The sequence below is a fragment of the Lissotriton helveticus genome, chromosome 12, assembly GCF_964261635.1.
Source record: "Lissotriton helveticus chromosome 12, aLisHel1.1, whole genome shotgun sequence".
Taxonomy (NCBI): domain Eukaryota; kingdom Metazoa; phylum Chordata; class Amphibia; order Caudata; family Salamandridae; genus Lissotriton; species Lissotriton helveticus.
The window spans coordinates 423,824,608-423,852,072 of NC_136073.1; the positions used below are offsets into that span (position 1 = coordinate 423,824,608).

The following is a 27,465-nucleotide window of genomic DNA, read 5'->3' on the forward strand; positions in this document are numbered from 1 at the left end:
TTGTTTTAAAATTGCCTTGCCGTCTGGGTAGCCGTAGGGTCGTGGCTGTGTGCCTAGTTGAATCTGCGGGGGTCAGACACAAGGTCGATCTTTCTGTTAGTTCTGGGAACTCCCAGGGCTGATAGAGGCATTTTCATCTACGTACACATCATCAGTGGTCGCGAACGGTCGTAGAAGATGGAGCTTCCTGAGCTGCAAAGAAAGAATGTAATTTATGTTCGCAGAAATAGACTGTACCGAATACTTCACAGCAAATGCTTTCTAATGCAATGTGCAGTTACGTTTTTAATCGTTTTGATAACGTTGGTGGGTGGAATCATCTTTGGTGTGCATTTGATTTTCATGCCGGTAACTACAGTACCTCCCCTTGATCCTACTACTTCTACGGTTTCTTCTATGCATTCTTTTCACTCATTTCCTGAACACGAACAAGCTCGACGCTCAGAATTTATTAACAATACATTTGTACAGCTCTTGCATCAACACCAACTGGTAGTTAATACTACAGACTGCTGGGTGTGTGGCTTGATACCTCACACTATGGATAAAGGCATTCCCTATCTAGTCTTGCCTTTTAGCTACAATGGATCATTTCAGGCCTTTCAGACCATTTTTTCCTATGCCCTTGAGACCTATCCTCCGCGTCCACCACGGTCCACTAAATACAACTCAGCCAACAAAGCTTTAGTCCAGGGAATTATTGACATGATTAAAGACGTCAATAATACTCCATCTTACCCTAGAGATGAATTACGGGTGTATTTGAGTTGGAACTCTACCGAGTACCGCCTTAGTTTGGGAGAAAGCAAGCGTAAAAGCTCCACTTCAGTTTGGGTCGTGCCTCACCGAGGTCAGGTCTGTTTACAAGGAAATGGGAGAAATCTGAGAGCTCAGCTAGGGAGGAGTGAGTGCGTTGAGACTTACGTATTTCCGTCTAACTCCTCCCCTGCCTTCCTGACTGCTAGGGGTACCTACTTCATCTGTCAGGACAGAGCATATACATGGCTGCCTGCTGACTTTTCAGGTTCATGTTATATTGCTCGATTGTTACCTCCGACATACACTGCTTCTTCAGATTATCACAAGACCAGAGTAGCAAGAGGTGTCTTCAGCAAGGAAGATACCGCTGGTCAGGAAGCTGGAGACTTCTTCAAAGGTTTCCTTCCGTTTTGGGGGCCTATGGCCAATAGTAGAAATCTACGTCAACTAACACGGGTAGTTGAATCTACTATTACAGAAACTGTTGGTGCCCTTAGTAACTTAACAGCTGAGCTTCAGGTGGATCGTCTCATGACGTTGCAGAACCGAATGGTTCTAGACGTAATACTTGCAGATCGAGGTGGGGTATGCAGAATGATCCAATCGAGCTGCTGTGTCTTTATTCCAAATAATGCTCCAACAGTCTATGAAGCGATCTCTAAGCTACACAAGATTTCCGACTCTATACACGTAGATAAGGGAAACTGGTCCTTCATGGAGTGGTTTTGGACTCTGGTATCAGCGTGGGGATGGAAGGTTCTGATGGTCATTGGTGCCATCCTAGTATTTCTGTTCTCGTGCTGCCTTATTATCCAATGTGGTCCCGCTTTGTGTAGTCTCTGTGCTGCAACCTGTTTCAGAAAACCATCTGCATTTGGAGAAAAGGTACGAGACAAGATGATGGTGCAACAACATGTCACTGACCTAATGAGCATAGAATTAGACTCTGACTCTGACATAGACTGAGTAATTGCCTATGTAAGGGCAAAAGGAGGGTCTGAGGTTCCGTGACGATTTTATTCGTGTTTGTAACATTGTCGTAAATACATAATTTTGGTATCAGTGAACCGCAAATGATCCATTTAGTATATCCTGGTGTTTTCGCTATGCTACGAGCAAGAGCACTCCAGTTACAAACACATTTCTGTTCTACCCATGGCATCCATCTTAGAACACGGAAGCCATTTTGTATTCCTTGCCCTCACATAGTCAATGGACACGCAATGACCTCTTTTCAATTAAGGACACGTAGGCTTTAGCCGGCGATTCACCTTGCTAGTGACACGTGCACCTTAGGCCAGCAACGCTGTGGCAGCATGACTCGGCAAGAACTGCCTCCCCAGCCTGAGGCCAGTCCTGCTATACTGGTTCTTGTGTTTGTTGGCCTGATCATGATTAGGCGGCCGAAGCTGGTAACCGTGCCCATTTACGACCCACAAACATCTCTTATCCTGTCTTTCTATCTTCTGCACCTGGCTCTGCTCCTTTCCTTCTGGGCCTTTATTAGGGGGAGGTAACGAAATTTACGATGAGGCGGTCCGGGTCTTGAATGAGAAATTGACATGGGATTATGATGGAATAGTGGGAACCCCTCATTCGTAATGTTTTGACATCAGATACTGTTGACGATTCCTGTGCAACGCCAAATATTTATTGTTTAAGACACGAATGTTTAGAACTGTGGTAACATGTAAAGAATTTGCCCCGAGCAGAATATTTAGTATATAAGGAACAACCCTCTTTGTACAAATTGAACAGGCTCCTAGACACTGCCCCTGTGCAGTTTCTGTGACTTCTGTGTCCCTGCAGTAATAAACCTTTGGTCTTTGACGCCACCATCGAGAAGCCCGTGTTTCTGTTTGTTTGTGCACCGAGACAGGTAGAACTCCGGGGTCTTCGGGTGTTATCCCTGACACCTCTGGACAGAACCGAAAAGTCCAGAACTCCAACTTGCCCAGATGTCCGCCTCCTCTGCAAGCTTCCGGGGGTTGGTCAGCTTGCTGTCCACCAGGTGTTGGCGCAGCTCGGGAAAACATTTCTCCAGTAGATGCTCTTTAAGAAAAAGATCATACAACCCCTCATAATCCTTCACCTCCCTGCCCTGTACCCAGCCCTCCAATGCCTTCCTCGCATAATCCAGGAAATCCACCCAGTTCTGGGTGCTTAACTTGTGGCTCCCCCTGAACTTTTGGCAATACTTTTCCGGGGTTAGCCCAAACTTTCTAATCAACGCTAACTTCATAGTGGGGTAGTTGGTCTGCTCCTTCGGTTCTAAGGCTAACAAGGTGTCCCGACCAGTAGGAGGCATGTACTTGTACAACCCACCCCCCCCCAGTGTTTCTCCTGGATCCCATGGGCTCTTAAGGAGACCTCATAGGCAGCCAGCCACTTGGCTATGTCATCCCCCTGATTATAGCTGGCAACTATATCCTTAGGCAGGTAGGGCCTGGACTCCCTGGTTGGTTCTCTGATTTCGCTGCCACCATTTGGAGAGTTGGCGAGTCCTAACTGTAGAGCCTTGAGTTCTAGCTCCTTTAGTCTAAGCTCATGAGTCATCCTCTGTTCCTCCTTCCCCTGTTCTAACCTGGCTAACTCCCACTTCAGCTTCCTTTTTTCCCTCCTGTCTGTGAGCTCCGCTTCGGTCAAGCTTCCCCCGGAGACACTACTGCCCCCCCTTGAGTAGGTCATTGGTCCTGGAAGTAGGTTTCCCATCTCAGGATGGAACAATCCCTCTATCTCTATGACTGTGTCCCGGTCCGTCCCCTCATCCTCCTCCTTCCCTTCTCTGCGTGCTTCCACCCAAGCCCTCAAACTGGTCTGGAGTTCCCCCTTCTTGGCACCACGCTTAAAGAACACTCCCATTTGTTGACAGAAGTCTTTTAGCTGGGCCACAGAATAAGTGTCCAGTTCTTCCAGTGCAAATTCCATTTTGCTAAAGGCAATTCAAGGTCAAGCACACAAAAAGAATAGTGTTACAAGGGCAACCTGAAGCTACCTCCACCCCACCACCAGGAATAAATTTGGAAAAAGCAAAAGTAGTAATTAGGAAGTCCGCCAGGAGAAAACTCCAGGTGTAGGTCAGTGGATTACACTTAGTTACTGCAGAGTAGTCGCAACCACAGTTCCCATCCCACCGCTAGACACCAATATGTTGGACCTTTTGTTATCAGATCACATAGGGTAGCCTGGCCTAGGGCAAGACAGCCAGTTCCTAGAAGCAGAAGTGTAAAGGTTGCGCACCACCATGCAGTAACTTAATGCACTTCCACACAAAAATGACACTACACCAATGTTTTGGAAAAATATGGATTGATTTATAAAAATAGATTTGTTTCACTATATCTTTTCTTTTACACCAGTATTTCTCCTTATATTACTTTTTCACTTTGAGTATTGGATAACACTTTACAAATTCATACCATGCTTCTTTTGTCAATTTCATAACAGGTCAACACTACTTCACCCACCAGTTTTATACAATGCTACACAGACAATGAAAAATGGGAGTGGTTAAAGGAAATCAGTCTACACAGTTCCCTCAGTAAAACATTAGCATTCTAAAGGTGATACCAGGAACTTTCACAGTTGATTCCTTTGGATATGAACTCTTACCCCGCTCAATGATATCTGAAGACAGACAAGCTAAATCTAACTTTTACCGGATTCTAGCTCATGTTATGTCTGCCTCAGCTCTCTAGAACACAGGAATTCTCACACAGATGTCGTGCACATAAGTGACCCCTCCTTCTTCTCACGCACCTATTCGGCACAATTATACTCCTTCCTTCACCCATACGGCAGGAGACTTCTTCCGTTAATCCCCTAAGTAGATGGCAGTTCTGGGAGTCACCTCGGCACGAACCCTCCTGCCGGAGTTGGTTATAGCAACACCAGGGTAGGGATCTCCGTCAGCCTTCCCTCCCCTTCTGGCTCAAGCCCCGCTTACTTGTCCCAGATGCAGTTTACCGGCGAGTGCTGAGCCGCCGAGTCCGGGGATCAGAAGGCGCCTGTCAGCCCTCCGGTTACCTGCCGCCTCAGTCTCGGATTGGAAAGCTCCTTCTTCGGAGAACTCGACAACCGCAGACCTCACCGCCCGTCACTCTCCTCAGGCGTCGGCACCTCTAGATCTGCGCAGCTGTCGATGCGGGGATACTACCCCTGGCGATGCTTCTTTCGACTGCTGGGCATGCGGAGAGACGTCGCGGCTGCACCTCTTCCGACGCTCCCGCCTCGCTGTCTCCTCACGCCGGGGTCCCGCCTCTCTCTCGATCCACCTCTTCTGACACTGCCTCACTTCCGCGGACACTTCCCAGAGCTTGTAGGGAAAGTCGGAGCTGGACAGAACCTTTACCCCACTCAGGGTTTCCAGATGGGCAGGCCGGGTTCCAGGACACGGTGAGTCCTTGAAAAGGATAGCGCTAGCTCCTTGAATTCTTCAGGGCAAACTCTCAGCGCTACAGTTGATGAAGCTATTCTTCAGGGTTAGGCTTCTCCTTACAAGCACGACTCCCTTCAATAATCTCAGAGACTTCAGTATGTTCAGGAGAGGTCGTTTGAGGCTTTTAGGAATGGGTTCCCTGGTAGGGTTTGGTCAACAAGGGCGGATCCAGGTCAGCACAGAAGTTCAATCTGCCCACAGGTCAGTTCCACTCCTGGTCAAGCACTGTTCTCTCCTCAGTGTCGCCTCCCTCCTCACCAGTTCCACTCTCTAGCAATCACTGGACAACACAAAATGGCTGCCTCGCGTCCTGCCTTATATAGCTCTCCCTCTGGAGGTCCAGCGAAGTCCAGAAGGTTCTGGAAAGTCTCTGTATTACCCTATGGGTCCAGCCACAGGAATGGCAGTTGTTGTCCTCCATTTTGTAGATCTGGGTGAATTTTAGTCAGAACAGGCTCCTGGGCCTGAGGTAAAATAACTAAGAGGGCAAAAAGAGCATCTATCCCCCAGTCCAACACCACAAAAGTATCCAGTGGACATAAAAATTAAGAGGTATGAGGGGCAGAAAGGGGATAAAAATAAATAATAAATAGGAGGGACTTCCCAAAGGCAGACAGGTCTAACAGAGAGCCATAAGATTGCTGCCCACTGACTTTGGGGTACCTGCTACACTTTGCAGGCCCTCTCCAAAGCAGTAATCCACTTGTGGATGTCATTCCCTTCTTCATAGGGGGGCACAATCTTGCTTAGGTGTCTATTCTCATAGGACCTATCTCTATCCTTAGGGATATTGCTGCCACCAGTGGGTTCTAACCCACTCTCTATGCTCTCTAGCATGAGCAAGCTTCTCTTTGGCCAGGGCAACCTCAAGTTCCTGTCTTTTAATCCTAAGAGCAGCCTCTCTCATCTTTGCCTCATGTTCCCTTCTCTGAGGGGAAGTCATCCCTCTCTGAGGAAGGCCATGAGAGCTATTTGAAGCATGAGATCTGAGAGAGTCCCTGGAGTGGGATCTCCCTCTTCTCTGCCTCTGGTTAAGCCCACTTGGGGGTCTGTATGAGGGCTGCCCATACTGACTCCCATGCATGCTTGTTAGCCTGACTAAGTCTCCTGACTATGGTCTGACTGTTTGTCTCAGGATCAGAATCATCTTCCTCTACCTCTTCTACCTCATCCACCTCATCTGGTACTGGAGTATCAGTGGTATCTTCTGTGGAGGGCAGGACTTCATCTGGGCTACCTGAAGCACCTGTGTCAGGTGTCTTTCGAGCATCATACTCTTCTAAGAGCTCAACTAAGAACTTCAGGGTAGGGTTTGAACCCTGTTTTAGCCTTCTAGAAGTACACAATTGTCTCAATTATTGGAAGGCTAAGGCTTCATATCTTGAGGTAGTCCCCAAAGGATCTACCTCTGCAGGCAGAGAACCACTGGGGTTCACTGTCTGAGACATGGTTTCTAGTGAGGTGTGGTGTTGCACCTACCTACACTATGTGTTTTCCTACAGAACCTATCTAGGAGTTGTAGTCAGGGTGTGCTGGGCCCAGGCTCTACAACAGCTAAGTTCAGTAGAACTTAAGTATACTAAGACTTGTTTTTATATGTACCTACAGGTACCTGTGTGATCTTTCAAATGATATCTCAAGATTATAAATGGTAAAACAACAGCAAGCTTTAATCTCAACTCCTGCACACCAATGTGAGAAGTTGGCCTGGAATATGATCACTATTCTAGTGAGCACCTTGCACCAGTCCAAACAACCCTTATGGTGATGGTTGTAAGTCAACCTTATAGACCAGCTATCCTAGAGGTAGCGTGGACAGAACAGTCTTAGGCTAAAAGACTCTTGAGGGCGTGTAAAGCCAGCTGTTTTACCATATGTAACCCCTTGAATATCAAATGAAAGGACACCACACAGGATATATATAAAATATATATGTATTTATTTACTAACACACTCCTCTGAACTCTTTATGAGGTCAGAGGCAAAAGCACATAACAAGTTACACTTAGAAATACTTTAAATAGCACGATTTACAGTTTGGCCCTAGGGGCGCGCAAAACTGTATACTAAGTAAGTGGTATGAGAACCACTACTTGGGAAAGGAGAAGGCCTAGGGCCTCGAGGATCACTGAGGCTACACTATCTGACCCTTAGGTTAGGGGTAGGAGGCCCACAGGCGGCGCGTGCAGAGTCAGTACTCTCACGCGAGAGTCAATAGGAAGTCAATTTGCCTGCTTCCACGAATTCCGACACCTTCCACGGAGCTCAGCTGTGCTGGAGTCGTGCAGTTGGGTCAGAGGAGTCCGGGAGTCGAGGTCTTGTCATGCTCTTCGCTCGGGTTCCGGCGGGAACAGGGACAAAGCAAGCCGTCGAGTTGCTGGATGGTGCCTGGTTGCCCAGGGTGATCACTCCTTGGCCACAAGGGAGATTCTTCAGTCTTCAGCTTCAGTTGAATGTCAAAGGGTCCAGAGTTTCGTCTTCAGTTAGATTCCAGGATCAATCTAAAATCTCCTGGGTCAGCTCCTACCTTTATACAACTAAAGGGGGCTGGTTTACTCACTAGGTCCCTCCTATGGGTGGGACCAGGAAGGGGGTGGTTACACCCCCTTTCCTTTGTCCAGTTTCGCACCAGAGCTGGGGCTGGAGTGCCCCAGCACCAGTTTGAACTGGGCTATGCATGGAGCACCTAGTGTGCCCCAGGCAGTGTCTGTTTCTTTTTAGCGCTCCCTGTCCCAATACACAAAATCCTGTCTGGGGTGGTGCTCGCACCTCTCCAGGCAGGAAACCAATTAGGCTTCCCTCGCTGGAAGGACTCCCAGCTGCAGGAGGTCAGACATGTGTCTGTGGCAGCAGCATCCATTATGTGATGCTGGGGCTCTGGTTAACTTTAACTGGGATTGTCAGAACTAACATGTCTTCTCCCTCTAGAAGGGTGGAATGCTACCCCCGTCACCAGAATTGGTGAGCGGGTAGTATTCCAAAGCGTATAACACCTTACACGACATGTTTAGATAAAGCCAAACCAAAGTTAGCATTTAACCGCGAGGTTCATAATGCACTTATGAGTATATGGTATGGCAATATCATAGAACAGCTAGAAGGACATGGTTCCGAAAGCTGCAGACCGGCTCAGCTCATGCTAGAGCACCATCTCACACATAACCAAGCACTCTGCCTCCAGGATTGTTAAGGCCTGCCATAGGAGTGACTTATAGGTTACTGTGTGTCTATATATAATGGTAGATATAGGAATACTATACCTAAGCAAGGGGTGATTACACGACCTTGCCCCAGCTGAGTGATCAGCCAGTTGTCAGTTTGAGTGGCCAGCCAGGGGTGGCATAATACATGCTGCAGCCCCTGGTAGGCCCTGGGTACACCTATGCCCTGAGTACCCAAGGTACACTTCTACAGGGGCTGATAAGGCGGACCAATTCCCAATTGTGTGTGTACCTAGAGTACATGGTTAGAATTTAGAGAGAGTGCATCTGGGCTGTGGGTCTGATTAGCAGGCCCACAGCCACATCTTAGTCGAAAACCAGTAAAGCAAAAAGTGGAGGTGACCATAGGAAGCAGACCCTACTCTCCTACACCCCTCATTCCTGATCCCTTAATGGATCTGCTTCATCTCAAGCCCATTACCGTGGAGCCCTTGCTACCCCTTGGGAATGCTTTATTAGAGGTCCTGCGTGGCGCATGAGCAAGGCCCTCTTCCGGGGCCCCGGTTGATCGGGCCATTGCTGGTAGGCACCATCCTGCCCCGTGGGATCCACTTTGTCTTCCCTCCGCCCTACTGCTCAGGGCCAGGTGATTCAGGCGGTCTTTGAGTTACAGGACTCCTCCACTTTGCCCCTGTTTCCTCCCGCACAGGAATCCAGGTGGCTGGATGCATGTGGAAGGCAGCTTTTTGCTTCTTCTAGCACTGCCATCCGTGCTTTAAACACCACATCCGTGTTTGCATGGGCGTCCTCCACACTCTGGGACTCCATGGCTAACCTTATTCCTTCCTTTCCGGAGGAATTGCGCTCAGAGCTTCTCAGTCTTCATGGCAAGGAGAGGGCACATTTTTCAATCCGCTCCTCCCTGGATACCACAGACTCTGTGGGCCTTGCTCTTGCACGTTCAGTGGCTTTGCGCCACCACGCCTGGATGCGTGACAGTCGATTCCCTGATAATATTCGGGAAAGTCTCCAGGACATGCCGTTTAACGGAATAGATCTTTTTGGGCCCCATACAGATTCTGCGATTTCCAGGCTTCTGTCAGGGCTGCCATAATTCTGCTGTGTGAGTAGCTGACTTTTTCTTGGTTGCGGGTATTGCTTTCCGACCCGGTTTTTATCAGTGACAGGTTGGTGTGTCTGTATTGTCTGTACAGCCGTATGGCTGGTTGATTTTGTTTTCAATCCTCTGACTGTCTGTTTTACCAAGAGGACGCCCCCTTCTTGCCAGGGGTTGACCCTTGCCCTATGTGGGGTATTGGCTGGTGGCAGATGTCTGCATTTGCGCTTTGTTTACTCCTGTGGAGTTTTCATCGTGGTTTCCCTCTGGGATACCCCCTTACTTCATCCCGTAGGGTCGCATCGCTCTGTTGTCTGTGGTGCTTCCACTCCTGGTCTGGGTCTCTGCTGTGTAGTATATACCTCGCATGCCTTGCCATCATGCTTTTGTCACATGGTCTGTTCGTTGACGCCAGCCCCTTCCGGGTTGCTCTTGCTGATGAGTTGCCGTGGGCCTCTCTGTTATACAATTGTTATGGCCCTTTTGCTTATTCCCCAGCATTTTTTACACATCCCAGCTGCTTCCGCCAGGGATTTCTGTGCCCTGCTGGCATTCTTAATGTGGCGGATTCGTGGAGCCGGTTCTCCCTGAACTCCGCTGTGCCGGGCGTCTGGGACCTGTGAGTTGATTCGGAGTACTCCCTATCTGAAAGAAACAGGTTAGTATTAGATTCCTTACCTTAGAATATCCCTGGGCGTCAGACTGGATCCGGAAATTTTTGCGTAGCAGTATCCCTGCACGTCGGCAGGCATCATCTGCGGCTCCGCGTCCGTCATCGTTGGCGCCGGGCTGACGTCGTCTGAGCACTTAGACGCCGCCCTCGCGCGCTGACGTCAGTTCTTCTTTTTTCCGCGCCAGCTAGCGCAGGTCCGGAGAAAGTAGTACCTTAGTCATTTTTTGACTAAAACTTTTTGATCTTTTTGATCTCTACTCTAGTGTTCACGAATATCGGTGCCGGTAGGGAATGCCCGGGTTCAAGCCCTGTACCGACTGATGCCGGTTACCGATCCCCATCGCCGGTGCCTGTATTGCCTTGGGGCCGACCATGACGACCGATCGTGCCCCGACTGCCGGTCGTGACGTCGAAGGCTAGGCGGGAGCAGTCCCGCAAGCGCCTTGAGCTCCGGCAGTCGGCCCGCGCCGCTCGAGGTCCCGGTCCAGGAGGGGGTCGAGTGACCGGTCGCGGGGCCACAGTCAACGAAAGCTCGACGAGTCAACACCATTCGTCGGGCTCCAAGTCCTGCTGCATTCGAAGCCGGCTGAAGAACCTTTATTCTTTGATCCGGCTCCATCCTTTGACCCTGAGTTTCAGGAGATGGAGGACGAAGGGGATTGGGGGGGTCTGAAGACCCTCTGACACGTGAGTGTCAGTCCTTCCAGGACTGGACAGAGGAGCTAGTGGAGGCCAGTGGTCTTGATACCTCCCCTGACACTGGCTTTGTCTCCCCTCCTACCTTGGCTACGGAGGAGGGGGCTGCTTATAGTGTGGTGCTGACGCGGGCAGCCAAGGCCTTGGCGCTTACGCTCCCCGTCGCTACTGTGAGGTAAAACTCTCTCAAGCCCTCGCGGAGGGACGAGACGCAGCTCGGTACTCTATATGATGTGGACTGGATACCACGGACTCGCTGGGCAGGGCGATGTCAATGACGGTGGCGGTTCGCCAACTTCTCGGCCGATGTCCAGAACACCCTCATGGACATGCCGTTTGATGGCAGCCAACTCTTCGGTGGCAAGGCAGATCATGCGCTTGAACGTTTCAAGGACTCCAGGGCTACGGCCAAGTCCTTGGGCCTCTCGGGGCAGCGTCAGCAGCAGTCTGCTTTTCGCTCCTTTCGTGGCCAAGGAAGGGGCGCCCCTTCACGTCCTGCCAACCATGGGCCGCAGTCTAACATCCAGCGTGGCGGTGAGCATGGTAACCGCCGTGGCAGTGCCAGGGGACAACGGCGCGGCCAGTCCACATCTACTCCCGCAGCATCCGACTCAAAGCCTTCCTAGTCCGAGCTTTCAGGCCCATTTAACGCCAGTGGGGGGGCAGGGTCCGCCATCACCTCCTTCACTGGCGTACCATCACTTCGGCAGGTGGGTGCTGCAAATAGTCTGAAGAGGCTACTCCATCCCCTTCGAGGCGACTCCTCCAGCCATGCCACAGCAGTACCACCGTGTGTCGGGGGATCACTTACAACTTCTGCAAGGGGAAGTGTCGGCCCTCTTGGCCAAGGGGGCAATCGAGCGCGATCCTGGGCCAGAAGTAGGGTTTGGTTGCTATTCCCACTACTTTCTGGTACCCAAGAAGGGCAAAGGGGGGGCCTACGCCCTATCTTGGACCTAAGGAACATCAACGGCTTCCTCCGGAAGGAGAAGTTCAAGATGCTGACTCAGGCCCAGGTCTTGGCTGCCCTGGAACCCGGAGACTGGATGGTAGCGTTGGACTTGCAGGACGCGTATTTCCACATCCCCATCCTGCCGGCCCACCAGCGTTACCTGCGGTTCACGGTAAGCCACAAGCACTTTCAGTTTACCGTGCTCCCCTTCGGCCTTACCAGCGCCCCACGGGTGTTCACGAAAGTGATGGCGGTGGTCGCAGCTCATCTCTGCAGGTTAGGGGTTTCAGTCTTCCCCTACCTCAACGACTGGTTGTTGAAGGCGGGCTCGCCCCAGACAGTTGTCGGCCGACCTCCTGCACATGCTGGGGTTCTCCATCAATGTGCTGAAGTCACACCTGTGTCCCTCCCAGAAGCTCCTCTTCATCGGAGGGGTTCTAGACTCGGCGCAGTTTCGGGTTCATCCTCCCAAACAGCGGGTTTGGGATATTCAGGCTCTGATTCCGATCTTTCAGCCGTTATCCCGAGTCTCGGTCAGGGTGACGCTGCGGCTTCTGGGGCTGATGGCCTCCTGCAACTTTCTGGTGCATCTCGCCCGGTGGCGGGTGCAGGCTCTGCAGTGGGACCTGAAGTTTCAGTGGGCCCAGCATCAGGGCAACTTGTCCGACCACGTCTTGATCTTGGTGGGCACTGCACGACAGTTGCAGTGGTGGCTCACGGACCGCGATTGGGTCAGCGGCAGATCCCTCTCCCTACCCCAACCGGAGCACGTAGTTGTTACGGACGCGTCCCTCCAGGGCTGGGGGGCCACATGGGAGAGGCGGAGATCAGAGTACTCTGGTCTCCGGCGGAGTCCCGGCTTCATATCAACCGTCTGGAGCTGCGGGCGATCCGGCTTGCACTGAAGGCATTCCTCCCCTCTGTCCGGGGGAGTGTAGTGCAGGTGTTCACGGACAACACCACAGCCATGTGGTACTCCAACACAAATGGCGGGGTGGGGTCGTGGACCCTATGTCAGGAGGCTCTGCGCCTCTGGCAGTGGCTGGAACATCAGGGTGTGACCCTGGTGGTTCAACACCTGGCAGGTTCAATGAACGCCAGGGCGGACAAACTTAGCCGTCGGTGCATGATGGATCACGAATGTCGTCTGAACTCGGACGTGGCGCAAGGTCTCTTTCAGCAGTGGGGAGAGCCTTAGTTAGATCTATTCGCCACGTCTGTTGTACGCCTTTCCGCCTATACCACTTCTTCCCAGAGTGCTGAAGAAGATCAGGCGCGACCGGGCCCAAGTCATCCTTGTGGCTCCGGACTGGGCACAAAGATACTAGTATCCCGAGCTACTCGGCATGTCAGTCGATCCCCCGATTCGTCTGCCTCCTCAGGAGGACCTTCTGTCACAGCAGCAGAGGGCGGTCCTCCACCCGAACCTGTCCAGTCTCCACCTCCATGCATGGAGATTGAGCTGCGACAGTTGAGGCCATTTGACTTGCCTCCTGAAGTCTGTGATGTTATTCTGGCGGCCAGGCGGCCCACCACAAAAACGGTATACGCCTGCAGGTGTAACAAATTTGTGGCATGGTGCACAGCAAAGGCTGTGGATCCACTCTCTGCCCTCCTTTCAGAGGTTCTCCTCTTCCTTCTGTCTCTTGCACAGCACGGCTCTGCTCTGGGCACTATCAAGGGCTACCTCTCTGCCATTTCTGCCTTCTTAAGGCTACCTGATCAGCCTTCTCTTTTCAAGTCCCCTGTTGTAAATAGATTCTTGAAAGGCATCACACACATGTTCCTCCCTGTTTCCTTTCCGATGCCACAGTGAGACTTGAACCTTGTACTGACTTATCTGATGTGCGCTCCCTTTGAGCCACTTCATAACTGTCCTCTTCGTCTTCTGACTCTTAAGACTGATTTCCTGGTTGCCATCACTGTAGGAGAGTAGGGTCTGCTTTCCTATGGTCACCCCATTTTTTGCTTTTTGCTTCACTGTTTTTCGACTTAATGTGGCTGTGGGCCTGCTAATCAGACCCACAGCCCTGCTGTTCTCTCTCTAAATTCACACCATGTACTTTAGGTACATCACCAATTGGGATTTGGGTCACTCTTATGAGTCCCTGTACAGTGTACTATAGGTACCCAGGGCATAGGTGCACCCAAGGCCTACCAGGGGCTGCAGCATATCTTTTGCCACCCCTGGCTGGCCATCCAAACTGACACAACTGGCTGATCACTCAGCTGGGGCAAGGTCGTGTAATCGCCCCTTGCTTAGATATAGAATTCCTATGTCTAACCTTATATCTAGACACATATACACCTATAAGTCACTCCTATGGCAGGCCTTAGCAATCCTGAAGGCAGAGTGCTTGGTTTTATGTGAGATGGTGCTCTAGCATGAGCTGAGCCTGTCTGCAGCTTTCGGAACCATGTCCTTATAGCCTTTCTAGGATAATGCCATACGATATACTCTTAAGTGCATTAAGAACCTCACGGTTAAATGCTATCTTTGGTTTGGCTTTATCAAAACATGTTGTGTAAGGTGTCATATGCTTTGGAATACTACCCCCTCGCCAGTTCTGGCGACGGGGGTAGCATTCCACCCTTCTAGAGGGAGAAGACATGTTACTTCCATTAATCCCGGTTAAAGTTAACCAGAGCCTCAGCATCACAAAATGGATGCTGCTGCCACAGACACAAGTCTGACCTCCTGCTGCTGGGAGTCCTTCCAGCGAAGGAGGCTTGGACAATAGGTTTCCTGTCACAGGGAGGTGCTAGCACCACCCCAGACAGGCTATAGTGTATTGGGGCAGGGAGGGCTGAATGAAATGAGACACTGCCTGGGGCACACAAGGTGTCCCATGCATAGTCCAGTTCAAACCGGTGCTGGGGCACTCCAGCCCCAGCTCTTGTGCGAAACTGGACAAAGGGAAAGGGGTGTAACCACCCCCTTCCTGGCTCCCACCCATAGGAGGGACCTTGCAGGTAATCCAGCCCCTAGATTTGGTATATAGGTAGGAGCTGAGTCCCAAGACTTTAGATATATCCTGACTGAAACTCTGGACCTTCGACATCCTACTCGACGTAGAAGACTGAAGAATCTCCCTTGCGGTCAAGGAGTGACTATCCTGTGCAAGCAGGCACCATCAAGCGCTCAACGGTTTGCTTTGTCGTTGCTCCCGCCGGAGCTCGAACACAGAGCCTGACAAGACCCGGACTTCCAGACATCCAACAGCCCGATCCACAGCCACGGCAAAGCTGAGACCCGTGGAGGCGACGAGAGACGTGGGACCGGCCATCTTGGAAAGCCAGCGAATTGCTTTCCGTGCAACTTCTGAGGCACCCTCGAAGTTGTGCATTGGGGATTGAGAAGCCCCAGCCCCGAGCACCAGCTGCACCGAAGATCACCTCTCCACACTCACCGAGTGCTGCGTGGGGCCCTTTTGCATTTTCCTGCTTGTCGCGTCTGTCCGGTCACTTGCCCGTTGGCTAGTGGCCTCTGTGACGACGAAACCCGAAATCTACACTGCTAGTCTGGTTGCTCCAGACTGGCCCTTGCTTCCCTGCGAAGGAGAAGCCCCTCAGTCCTTGCTGGCCTGAAGCCATCTTCGATTCCTGCATTGGTTGCATTTGCCAAGGCCTGTTGACTCCGAATCGAGCACCAACACCGCCAACAGCGAGAGCCTTCGTGGGACAGTCCGTGTCCAGCTCCTGGTCGTCGTCGACACCTCCTGGCCCACGTGGCTGCAGAGACAAGCTTCACGACATCACCTGATTGCTTCCCGACATCGCCTGGTTCCTTCCTGGTTCCTTCCTGGTCACTGGCTAGTGACCCAGACTCTGTCCTGTGAGAAGTTGGCCTGATATATGATGCTCACTAGTTCTAGTGATCACCTTGTATCAGGCCAAACAACCCTTATGGTGATTGGTTGTAAGTCAACCTTATAGACCAGTTATCCTAATGGTAGCATGGACAAAGCAGTCTTAGGCTAAACTCTTTTGGCATGTGAAGCCAGCGGTTTTACCACATATAACCCCTTGAATACCAGATGAAAGGACACCACACAGGTTGTTATGAAAATAAACAGTATATTTATTAATAACAAACACCTCTGAACTCTGTATGAGGTCAGAGGGCTAAGCACATGACAATCTCTTAGGAAAAATACGACAAGTTGCACAAAATTACAATGGTGCCCTAGGGGCACGACAAACCATATACTAAGTAAATGGTATAAGGAAATCGATAGAAGGAATGGAGCTGTCCAGAGGCTGTAGGATCGCTGGGACTACACTATCCTAACCATAGGTAAGTATCAGGAGGCCCACAGGACGCGTGTGCGGAGTGTGAACTCACACGCGAGATGCGGAACAAAGGCAATGGACAGTACAGTTTACGAAAAAGGTGAGTACGGACAGTCTTTACTATCTAGGACTAAAACGACTGGAAATCTGGACACTAGGAGAGTTAATCTACTCTTGAGCACCGAAATGCTCTTGTTACCTCACCCACGGGCTGCCGGTGCATAGGTGTCAGTGTGTTGGGTTTCCGCGTCGAAGTCTATGGAGCCTTGAAGAAAGATGCTGCAGGCGACCAGGAGGAAGATGTCCTGTGCGATCCACGGGTGGATCGAGGAAGAAGAGGACCTGAAAGCCGAGGGGACAGTGTTCAAAGTCACTAGCCAGTGACCGGTGTGGAACCAGGAAAGAAACAGATGCTGTCGTCGCGATCAGGTGAAGAGTGGACGCTTGTCTCTGCAGCCACGTAGACCAGGAGGTGTCTTCGACGACCAGGATGGATGCATGAGCTGTCCCACGCAGGTTCTCGCTGTCGACGGTGTCGGATCAGGATTTGGAATCAACAGGCCTTGGCAAAGGCAACCCACGCGGTGAGTGGAAACGGCGTCTGGTGCGGACCAGGAGGGTCCGGGGTGCTCCTCTTTTGGAAGGGAGCAAGGGCCAGTCTGGAGCAACCAGACCAGCAGTGTAGATTTCAAGGATCGTCGTCCAGGAGGCCACTAGCCAGCCGGCAAGTGACCAGACAACGCGTCGAGCAGCAACCAAGCAAAAGGGCCCCACGCAGATCTCGTGGATGCTGGAGGGCTGGTCTTTGGTGCAGGAGCTGCTCGGGGCTGGGGCTTCTCAATCCCCAAAGCACTTTCTCGAGGATGCCTCTGAAGTCGTGCTGGAAGCGAAGTGCAGTTTCTTCAAGATGGCCATTCCCACGTGTCTCGTCGCACCCACGGATCTCAGCTGTGCTGCAGATGTAGGTTGATGTCGGAGAGGTCTGGAAGTCCGGATCTCGTTGGGCTCTGAAGTCTGGTTCCGGCAGGAAGGACGACAAAGTGAACCGCTAGGACGCTTGATGGTACCTGCAGTTGCAGGGTGGACACTCCTTGTCCACAAGGGAGATTCTTAAGTCTTCTGTGGAGCAGAACGTCTAAGTCCAGACTTTCTTCTTGTAGAGTTTCAGGATAATCTAATTTGGAATGGGACCAGCTCCTACCTTTATTCTCCTAAAGGGGGCTGTACTGTGACTAGGTCCCTCCTATGGGTGGGACCAGGAAGGGGGGTGGTTACACCCCCTATCCTTTGTCCGGTTTCGCGCCAGAGCTGGGGCTGGAGTGCCCCAGCAACTGGTTTGAACCGGTGTATGCACAGGGCACCTTGTGTGCCCAGGCATGTCTCATTCCTTTCAGGCCTGTCCTACCTAATACACAAAATCCTGTCTGGGGTGGTGCTAGCACCTCCCAAGGCAGGAAACCCTTTGTCCAGGCTTCCCTCGCTGGAAGGACTCCCAGCAGCAGGAGATCAGACTTGTGTCTGTGGTGGCAGCATCCATTTTGTGATGCTGAGGCTACGTTTAACTTTAACCGGGGTTCAGAGTTACCTACATGTCGTGTCCCTCTAAAAGGGTGGAATGCTACCCCCGTCGCCAGAACTGGCGAGGGGGTAGTATTCCAATTCGTATGACACCTTACTCGACATGTTTTGATAATGCTATACCAAAGTTAGCATTCAACCGCGAGGATTATAATGCACTTAAGAGTATATGGTATAGCGTTATCATGGAACAGCTATAAGGACTTGGTTCCGCAAAGCTGCAGACAGGCTCAGCTCATGCTAGAGCGCCATCTCACATAATTCCAAGCACTCTGCCTTCAGGATTGATAAGGCCTGCCATAGGAGTGACTGATAGGAATATATGTGTCCATTTTGGGGTTAGATATAGGTATACTATATCTACAGCAAAGGGTGATTACACCACCTTGCCCCAGCTGTCTTACCAGCCAGTTGTGTCTGTTTAGATGACCAGCCAGGGGTGGCATAATACATACTTCAGCCCCTGGTAGGCCTTGGGTTCACCTATGCCCTGGGTACCTAAGGTACACTGTACAGGGGCTGATTAGGTGTCCCAATACCAATTGGTAAATGTACCCAAAGTACATGGATGTCAATTTAGAGAGAGAACAACTAACCTGTGGGTCTGATTAGCAGGCCCACAGCCAGGGAAAGTCGTAAACCAGTGAAGCAAAAAGCAAAAATCTGGGGTGACCATAGGATTGCAGACCCTACTCTCCTACATGTCCCCTCTGCTTTCAGGTACTTTCATCCTCGCCCTTGGATCCAACCGGACTCTTCTCTCCTGGTCGCCTGCAGCATCTTTTCTCCAAGGCTCCATAGAACTCCACGACCAAACCAGACACACTTTGGGACCTATGCACCCGCTTCCTGTGGGTGAGGTAACACGAGTACTGTGGTGCTCCTGTGAAGATTAACTCTCCTAGTGTCCTAGTTTCAAGTGGTTAGCTTCTAGTCCAGTCGGAATACTCCTAATTCTTTCACTTTGTAATTTTACGCACCCATTGACTTCTGTGTGTGCACGCGTGCGCAATTAGACACTGCACACGCATCCCGTGGGCCTCCTGCTCCCTAACAACTGTTAGTCCAGTGTAGCCCCAGCGATTCCCAAGGCCCTAGGCCTTTCCATTGCTCGTGACGTGGTTCTTATACCACTATTTTAGTATATGGTTTAGCGGGCCACCAGGGCCTATCCATATTTGTGCAACTTATTATTGTTAAGTTACTTGTTATGCGCTTGTGCATCTGCCCTCATAAAGAGTTCAGAGGATTGATTTAGAAATAAACACATATATATTTTGAATATATAAACTGTGTGGTGTCCTTTCATTTGGTATTAAAGGGATTGCATATGGTAAAACAGCTGGCTTCACATGCCCTCTTGAGTTAAGCCTAAGACTGCTTTTGTCCATGCTACCACTAGGATAGCTGGTCTATAAGGTTGACTTTACAACCATCACCATAAGGGTTGTTTGGACTGGTGCAAGGTGCTCACTAGAATAGTGAACATCATATACCAGGCCAACTTCTCACAAACACCTCTGCCAGGAGAGTGAGTGAGCTCCAGGCTCTATCTTCTAAACCTCCTTTCCTCTCTGTCCATCCGGACAAGTTTGTTCTGAGGACTCGTCCTTCTTTCCTGCCCAAGGTAGTCACAGCCATTCACATTGGGCAGTCCATCACATTGCCCACCTTTCCGCCTCCGCATCCTTCGAAGGAGGAAGGGAGGCTCCACCGTCTGGACCCAAAACGTGCTCTCTCCTTCTATCTAGATCGCACACACCAGTTCTGGGTGGACGACCAGCTTTTTGTTGGTTACGTGGGCGCTAAGAAGGGACGGGCGGTGCACAAGCGGACCATCTCTCGGTGGGTCATCTTGTGCATCAAGGTCTGTTACTCTTTGGCGAAGAAGGAGCCTCCTGTTGGGCTGCGCGCCCATTCCACTCGGGCCACGATGGCTACTACTGCCCTGGGTCGGGGAGTACCCTTGCATGACATCTGTCAGACAGCTACATGGGCCTCGCTGCACACATTTGCTAGGCACTACTGCCTGGACAGCCAGGTCCGGAGAGATGGCTTTTTCGGCCGTTCTGTTCTCCAGGACTTTCTGGTGTGATCTTGGTTTGCAGACCCACCACTGGGGTTGGTATTGCTGGGGTATCTATTCTCAGGTAAGGAATCTAACACTAAACTGTTTCTTTCAGATGCACAAATTACTTACCTTCGGTAACGATATATCTGTAAGAAACAGTAGTTAGTGTTAGATTCCTTACCGCCCCACCCATCCTCCCCGTTCTGCGAACTGATATCTAGGGTTAAGAACATCCCTTTCAGGGCACTAGTTTTATGGCACCAGTGTCAGGTTCTATCATGGCTCTGGATTACTGGCGCGGAAAGCTATGTACAGGACTGACGTCAGCGCGTGAGGGCGGCGTCTAAGTACTCGGACGTCCTCCCGGCGATCGGAGCCGCAGACGACGCCTAGCGACGCGCAGGGGTACTGCTGACGAAAACTTTCCGGATCCAGTCTGACGCCTGGGGATATTCGAAGGTAGGGAATCTAACACTAACTAATGTTTCTTACAGATATATCGTTACCGAAGGTAAGTAACTTGTGCTTCTGGACTGGTTGTCTTCACTGTGTTATATTGTGGTCGCAGCCTTTCTACCGGCTGCTGTGATGGTTCACCAAGGAGCTATGGATCAATAGTAAATGTTATGCCTCTGGGGGCACAGGCCAAGGGTTCGAACCCTGCCTATGCTCTGCATCATCTTCTGCCTCAAGGGGAGGTTTTGGGCCTTAACAATTGCGGGGGGGGGGTGCCTCCCAGAGTGGTGCCCTGTTCTCTCCCCCCCCCCCTCAATATACGGTACCTGGTACTGTCTTTCTATGGTAATATTTTTCACCATACCTTGTTTTTTCTTTTCCTGCACACTGTTCCCATATCTTCAGCTTTTGGTGGTAGCTGCGCATTCTGACGCTGAAAAGTATTCTGCCGAAAACTGATTTTGGCATGCCGGGGCAGGGCATATATTACTCCGCTGACGTCACGTCCATGGATGACATCGGGGCAGAGCCGTTCAGCCCCGCCAACCCCTACCCATACCACCCTCCCCTGACAGGGAATATTCTAAGTTAAGGAATCTGCGGCTAGACTATGTCTCTACCAGATACATTGCTACCGAAGGTAAGTAACTTGTTCTTTCGGCATTGCTGTCTGCTCCGGCCCGGCACCGCAGGGCCCCCAAGGATCCATGCCTGGATCCCGGTTGACACCGATTTACCTTGTTACACCTCCAGCGACGTCACAACCTCCGACGTCGCCTGTGGCTCCGGACGACGTCACCCCCAGTTTTAGCCCTGACATAGACAGGGACGCCAATTCTGACGGGGCCTTTTTTACCCCTATGTCCAGCCTCCTTATTTTCAGCCTGTACATCAGCCTTCGGAGGAAAGGGAGGTCTGGGAGGGGTCTGAGGACCCTCTCACAGCTCAGTGTGAGTATGACCCGGACTGGGCAGAGGAATTGGGGGATGCCAGTGGTCTGGACACCTCTTCTTCCCTTGGCATGCTCACTCCTCCTACCGTGTCTACGGAGGAGGGTGCAAGTCATGCAGTGGTGTGGCGTAGGGCGGCGGAGGCCCTCAACCTCCAACTCCCTACTGTGGCCGTCAGGACTAACCTCCTGACAGAAGTGCTTCAGACGGCGGCTACCTCTGCGGAGCCACTGCTGCCCTTTAATGAAGCACTTTCTGACGTTCTTTTTGGCACCTGGTCCAGGCCCAACACAGGGGCTCCTGTGGATAGGAACGTGACCAGACGCCATCGCCTAGCCCCTTGCGACCCCATTTTCGTTTCCCAACACGCCACCCCTGAGAGCTTGGTTGTCCACGCCTCAACGTCCCAGAGCCCATTCCCTACCGCACCCCCGGACAGGGAATCCAAGAGACTGGAACAATTTGGGAAAAATTTTTCTTCTGCCAGTTCAGGGCTGCGGTCTGTGAACAATGCATGCCTCTTGGGCCGATATTCCCACTCTGTGTGGGATATGGTGGCACAGGTACTGCCTCAGTGTCCGGAGGAGGTGCGGACAGTGCTCTCGAATGTTATTGCTGAAGGGAGAGGCACAGCCAAGTTCACAATACGATGTGGCCTTGACACCACCGACTCTCCAGGGCAAGGCGATTTCCACAACCGTGGCGCTCTGTCGCCACGCCTGGCTGAGGACTACTGCTTCTTGGGGGATGTTCTGAACACCCTGATGGACACCCCCTTTGATGGCATTCACCTTTTTGGCAGCAAGGCAGATAGTGCGTTGTAACGTTTTAAGGACTCGTGTGCTACGTCCAAGTCCTTGGGCTTTTCGGCCACTAGCCCTCCTCCACCTTCTGCTTTTAGATCCTTTCGTAGAAATGGAAGGGGCGCCCCAACACATTTGCTTCAGAGCCACAGGCCGCAGCAGCAGTCTCAGCACCGCTGCGGATGTGGGACCCGCAGAGACGGGTCAGGGGGCCAGTGAGCGGGTCAGTCCACTTCCATCCCGGCCTTCACTACCCCAAAACCTTCCTGGTCCAATCATTCAGGCCTATCAAACGCCAGTAGGCGGCAGGATTCGCCATCGCCTCCTCCACTGGTGCACCATCACTTCGGACAGATGAGTTTTACAAATAGTCCGAAGGGGCTACTCCCTCCCCTTCAAGACTACCTCTCCAGCCATGCCATCCCCGTACCACCGCATGTCGGGGGATAACTTGGCACTTCTTCAACAGGAAGTTGTGGTCCTCTTGGCCAAGTGGGCCATAAAGCGCGTTACGGCGCCAGAAGTAGGACGTGGCTGTTATTCCCACTACTTACTGGTGCCCAAGAAGGACAAGGGCCTGAGTCCTATCTTGGACTTCAGGGACGTCAGTCGCTTCCTTCGGAAGGAGAAGTTCAAGATGCTAACTCTGGCTGAGGTCTAGTCTGCTCTCGACCCTGGAGACTGGATGGTAGCGTTGAACTTGCAGGACACATATTTCCGCATTCCCATCCTGCCGGCCCACCGACATTACCTGCGGCTCATGGTAGGCCATGAACACTTTCAGTTCACGGTGCTCCCCTTTGACCTAATAAGGCCCCTCGGGTGTTCACGAAAGTGATGGCGGTGGTTGCAGCTCATCTGACAGACTACAAGCTGCATATTCCTTCACATAGAATTATCCCCAGGCGTGACACTGGATCTGGAAACTTTTTGCCACACCATCCCTGCGTGCCGGGGCAGCATCACGCGATTCCGCCCAGGCGTCATCCTGGTACGTGACGTCAGCCAGGTCACATAAGTCCCAACCCGGCGCGCCTACGTCAGTTTTTTCCTTTTCGCGTGCAGCGCGGATCCGGTCTCTGCTACGAGCCTGTTTGGGGCCCCGTTTTTCTTCCGCATTGTCTATTTTTTGGTGGTACAGTGTGCGAATGCCTTCGGGCTTCAAGAGTCGCACATCATGTGGGCGTCTTATGTCAGCGACGGACCCTCACCTCATTTGTATGTGGTGTTTGGGGGAGGATCACGGCACCACTGATTGTGCGGCATGCCAACAGTTGAAGCTGAAGTTGCGGCGGGAGCACTGGATAAAACTTCTCTCGGCGTGTCTCTCAAGGTCGGCTAACTCCTCGATCAGCCTCGGCAGACTGCTTCAGATACGGCCGTTGTCGTCCTTGCCCTTCTCCGATGTCGCAGGAGCGTCGCTCCCCAGTGGGTAAGTGTCGCAGTTTGTCCCCGGGGGCTGGCGTTCAGCCCACCGGGGCCGTGGACTCTCGGACCCGCGTGTCATTCTCCTATCCACCGTTTCCCGTGACGGAGCGTCGAGAGTCCAGATGGAGACATATGCAGCGGCTTTGCAGGCCCTGCTGGCGTCTCCCCTCCTTCCCCTCCTGGGGCGTCAGCGGATCCCTTGCCTTGCGCGGGGCCATCCGCGGCGGCGCCGACTGGTTCGGATCCAGGCTTAGAGGATGTGGTGCTGTTGGGGTGCTGCCCTTCGGGGATCCCTCCTTCAGACCACGGCGCCACTACCTTGCCGCAAACTCCTGCAGGAGTCCCTGTGGTGTTGCGGGAGTTTGGCTGGGCTCCCGTCACATCCCCGAGCCCCGCTCTGCCCTCTGTGCAGGTGAAGGCCTTGTCTACGGCTGAGCTGACGCAGCAACAGCGCTGGCACCTGCTTGTCCGGGCGGCGCCACAGGGGTCGGTGGAGCCTCCTCACCCCGCTCTGGGTTGAGGCTGGGTGAGGACCCCTCGTCCCCTTCCGGGCCCCTCTCGTCCCTCCCCACGGGTGACTGCCTCATCAGAGAGTTGGAGGTTGAATCGTCCCTGGCGCCGCCGCATGGGTCGCCGGGCCATCTCTGCTACATCCGGGGCCAAGGCTTGGGGAGGGCTTCATGTCACTGCCCTGGTCCCTCTCGTTCCTCTACGCAGGCGGCTGCCTCAGCGGAGGTCGAGTCGTCACCGTTCTGGCGCCGCCCCTTGAGCACTTCGGCTCCGCTCTGTTCCCCGGCGCGGTGTGACTTGGAGGAGCCCTGTCCCGTGTCTCCGGCGCCGTTGACGCCCTGCCTCGGGCGGCGGACTCTACGGCTCCGCACAGGGGTTGTGCACCGGATTAGTCTTCAGACGCTCCCTCTTCTCCGGAGGTTGGCTGCATACTGGCGTCATCCTCCCCGGAGACACTCCACTGCGTAGTGTCTTTTTCGCCGGCTTCATCGAAGGGTGGCTCCCCGCCATTTGCGAGGTGTTCGTCGGAGGAGCTGCAGGTCCCCCATTCTTTGGTTCCTTCTGACTTCCAGGTCGGCCTCTGCCCGCCCCGCTTGGCTTTGTGGACGGCTGCCTTAGTTTGCAACAGTCGCCCAATAAGGAGCTGCTTTCTCCACTGCGGGGCCCTACGGAGGCGGGTGCAGCCTTTGCTCACGCGGTGTCCACGGCAGTGGGCATTCTGCACATGTCTGACCCGATTGCTCACTTCCCGGCGGACCATCTCTTGGAGGTTCTCCACCAGGGCACTAGTGGGAGGGAGATCTTGCTTCCCTTTGAGGGTTCGCTCCTTTCTTCCCTGACGGGGGCTTGGAGGCGCCCCGCCTCAGGGGATCCGGTGCCTCAGCTTCTTCTGCACCGGCACCTCCCGGCACCCCATGACCCTGCATGTCTTTCCCTCTACCCCTCTGCCTCCAGTCCACTTTTACAGACTGCTTTTCCCTCCCTGCCGCCGCTGTTGACACCACCGTCCCGGGAGGCCTGCTGGCTGGACTCTTGGGGGCGCAACATGTTCGCTTCGACCAGCGCTGCCCTGCGGGCCCTTAACACCTTGTGTGTTGGCTAGGGCCTCCTCTTGTTTATGGGACTGTTCCGCTCTGGACATCTCGGAGGTGCTGGGCCGGGCGATGGCTTCCTCAGTCGCCCTCCGTCGCTATGCTTGGGTTTGGGACGGAGTGTTCCCTGAAAATATTCGGGAGCGGCTGATTGATCTTCCGTTTGATGGCAACCTGTTATTCCATGCCCCGGCTGACTCCGCCATCCAAAGGTTCCTGGCGGGGCTCCATCCTCCTCCGCTCTATCCTCCTCCTCCTTCCCCTGCTCAGTGACTGCTGAGTTGAGCTGGTTCTGGGCCTTTCTGTGGGTGGTTGCCCTTGCTGTGGAGCGCGTTTTATGGCCATTTGAGTCCTCCTTGCAGGGACTATGACGTTGTCGGCTGCTGGACGTCCCTTTGTGTGTGTTTTTTTGCCGGAGTTGTTTGCACAGACTTCGCCCTGAGATTAGGCATTCTGTTTTCTCTTGGCCTGCTTAACGAGCCTTCCTCAGGGGTTTCTTTCCCCGAGGCTCTTTTTGTTTTTTCCTCTGCTGCGGAAGTTCTTCCAAAGAAAGTTCCCATATCTTGGGACTTACCATACCCTATGTGGGGTAGTGGTAGCTGTTATATAGCTTGCGCTCTGCTAGGGAGTTCTGGTCGCCTTCGGGTGCCATGGCGTTTCTGCATGTTTCTTTTGCTTCTTGAGGTCATATACGCGGCTCCTTGTAGTGGTGTGTCCGGGCATTTCCTCACCTTAATTCTCCTGTCTTGAGGGCTGGGGTGATTCTGTGTGCTCCCTTGTCAGGCGTCGCCTGCCCGTTCTTCCCAGGGCCCCGGTCTGTTCTTGCTTCTGGCGACTTATGACTGTCGGCGCCGTTCTGGCTGGCCTTTTGCTCTTCATCTGGAGGGGGTTCGCATTCCTTTCCCTCATTTCCTTGGGCCCTCTAGGCTTCTTCTTCTTCTTCTTCTTCCTCCTCCTCTTCCTTTCTTGGCATTGGATGGAAGCTCTGTTGCATTGTAGGGGAGTGGGGTGCTTCGGCCTCTCTGACCTTGCCCTTGGTTAAATGTGTTGGACTTGTAAATGTGTTGGACTTGTAAAGCGCACAGCTGCCCGTGAGCGTCCCGGCGCTGAAGACCGCTGGGGAACCCGTCCTTGCTTTCCCTGTGAGATGTTCCCTTCTGGGTATCTCCAAGGTGAAACCAGGCATCCCCGGCGTCTGTGGGGGACCGTTGTAGAGATGAGGCAAGTTTAATGCCCAGAGTTGCCGAGTGTGATCCCTGGTTAGAGTAGACACCGAGGCGAGAATTGTAGAGTCCGCTGACCCTGGTCCATGACCCTGCCGCATCGGGAATTGAACCCTGGTCCCGGGCCGTTCTCTGCTTCCAGGTCTGCCGCCTCTAACCAGTGAGCCACACCTCTCCACGAGGTTCCTCTGCTGTGAGTGTTCTGGCCTCTTCAGTCTTCTTTCTACCTCCTACCTCCTCTTGGGGTCGGTGGTGTTCTGCTTGTGGGGGTTCCTCTTGCCTGGCAGGGACGAGATTACTTACCTGGTCCGCGGATCTGGTCCCCTGTGGCACCCTCTGTTCTGTCCAGGCTGGTGAGGTCCTTTTGGAGAACCTCCTTCCCCGTGGGTATTGCTAGGGTATCTATTCTACATGAAGGAATCTGCGGCTAGTAGTCTCTATCAGATGTACGAGTTACTTACCTTCAGTAACGATGTATCTGGTAGAGACGATTCTAGCTGCAGATTCCTTCACGGCCCGCCCATTCTCCCCGTTCTGTGAGGACCCTTGGGTTGGTCTTCGGTACGCGCTTCCCAGTGCGGGGCTGTGCCTCCTGTGAGTGCCTTCTTTGCTCTTGACGGGTGCCTCCGTCTGTTTGTGATTCATTCCTCCTTTTGATTCTTGGAGGATGGGGTTAAGGTGCTCTTGTGCCCCACTGCTCTAGCTAATCCTGGTTTGGGGGGAGGTGTGCCTTCCATCTCTGTCCTTCCCTCCCCTCCCCTTGCTGCTAGGGGTTCTGGCCCCTCTGCTAACCTCTGAATAACGGTCCTCTGGCCATGCCTTGCCCCTGTTCCTTAGGGGGTGGTTGCCCTCTATGCTGGGTGGCTTGGAGGTTTGCTGTTCCTGTTTGTCTTGGGACTGTTGCCCCCCCCTTCCTTGTTTCAGGCTGGGAGTGGTAGGCCTGCTACATGGGTCATGCCTTTTAATCATGTTCCATGTCTCCGGGACACGGGGGGGAGGCTGTCTACATACTGGCAGGGTGGCTGCTCAGGGCTCTGCTCTTTCTTCTGCCCCTGCCTTTGGACACTGCAGTGTTGCACTGTTCCTTATGGAGTCGTTGTCTCCATTCTCTTTTTCTGCTCTTTCGCACACTGTTCCCATGTTCCCACAGTTTTTTGTCTGGTAGCTCCGTGTTGTGGTGCGGAAAAATTCTCCGAAGAAAACTGACGTAGGCGCGCCAGGGTGAACTTGTGACTTGCTGAGTTTATGTACGACGCCTGGGTGGAG

At 52.7% G+C, this 27,465-nt stretch overlaps 1 protein-coding gene across 2 annotated transcripts in view; it reads left to right on the forward strand.

The window, feature by feature from the left end:
• Positions 1 to 27,465, forward strand: part of CHD9 (chromodomain helicase DNA binding protein 9) — a 2,123,706-nt gene that overhangs the window by 1,647,009 nt on the left and 449,232 nt on the right. The window lies entirely within an intron of this gene.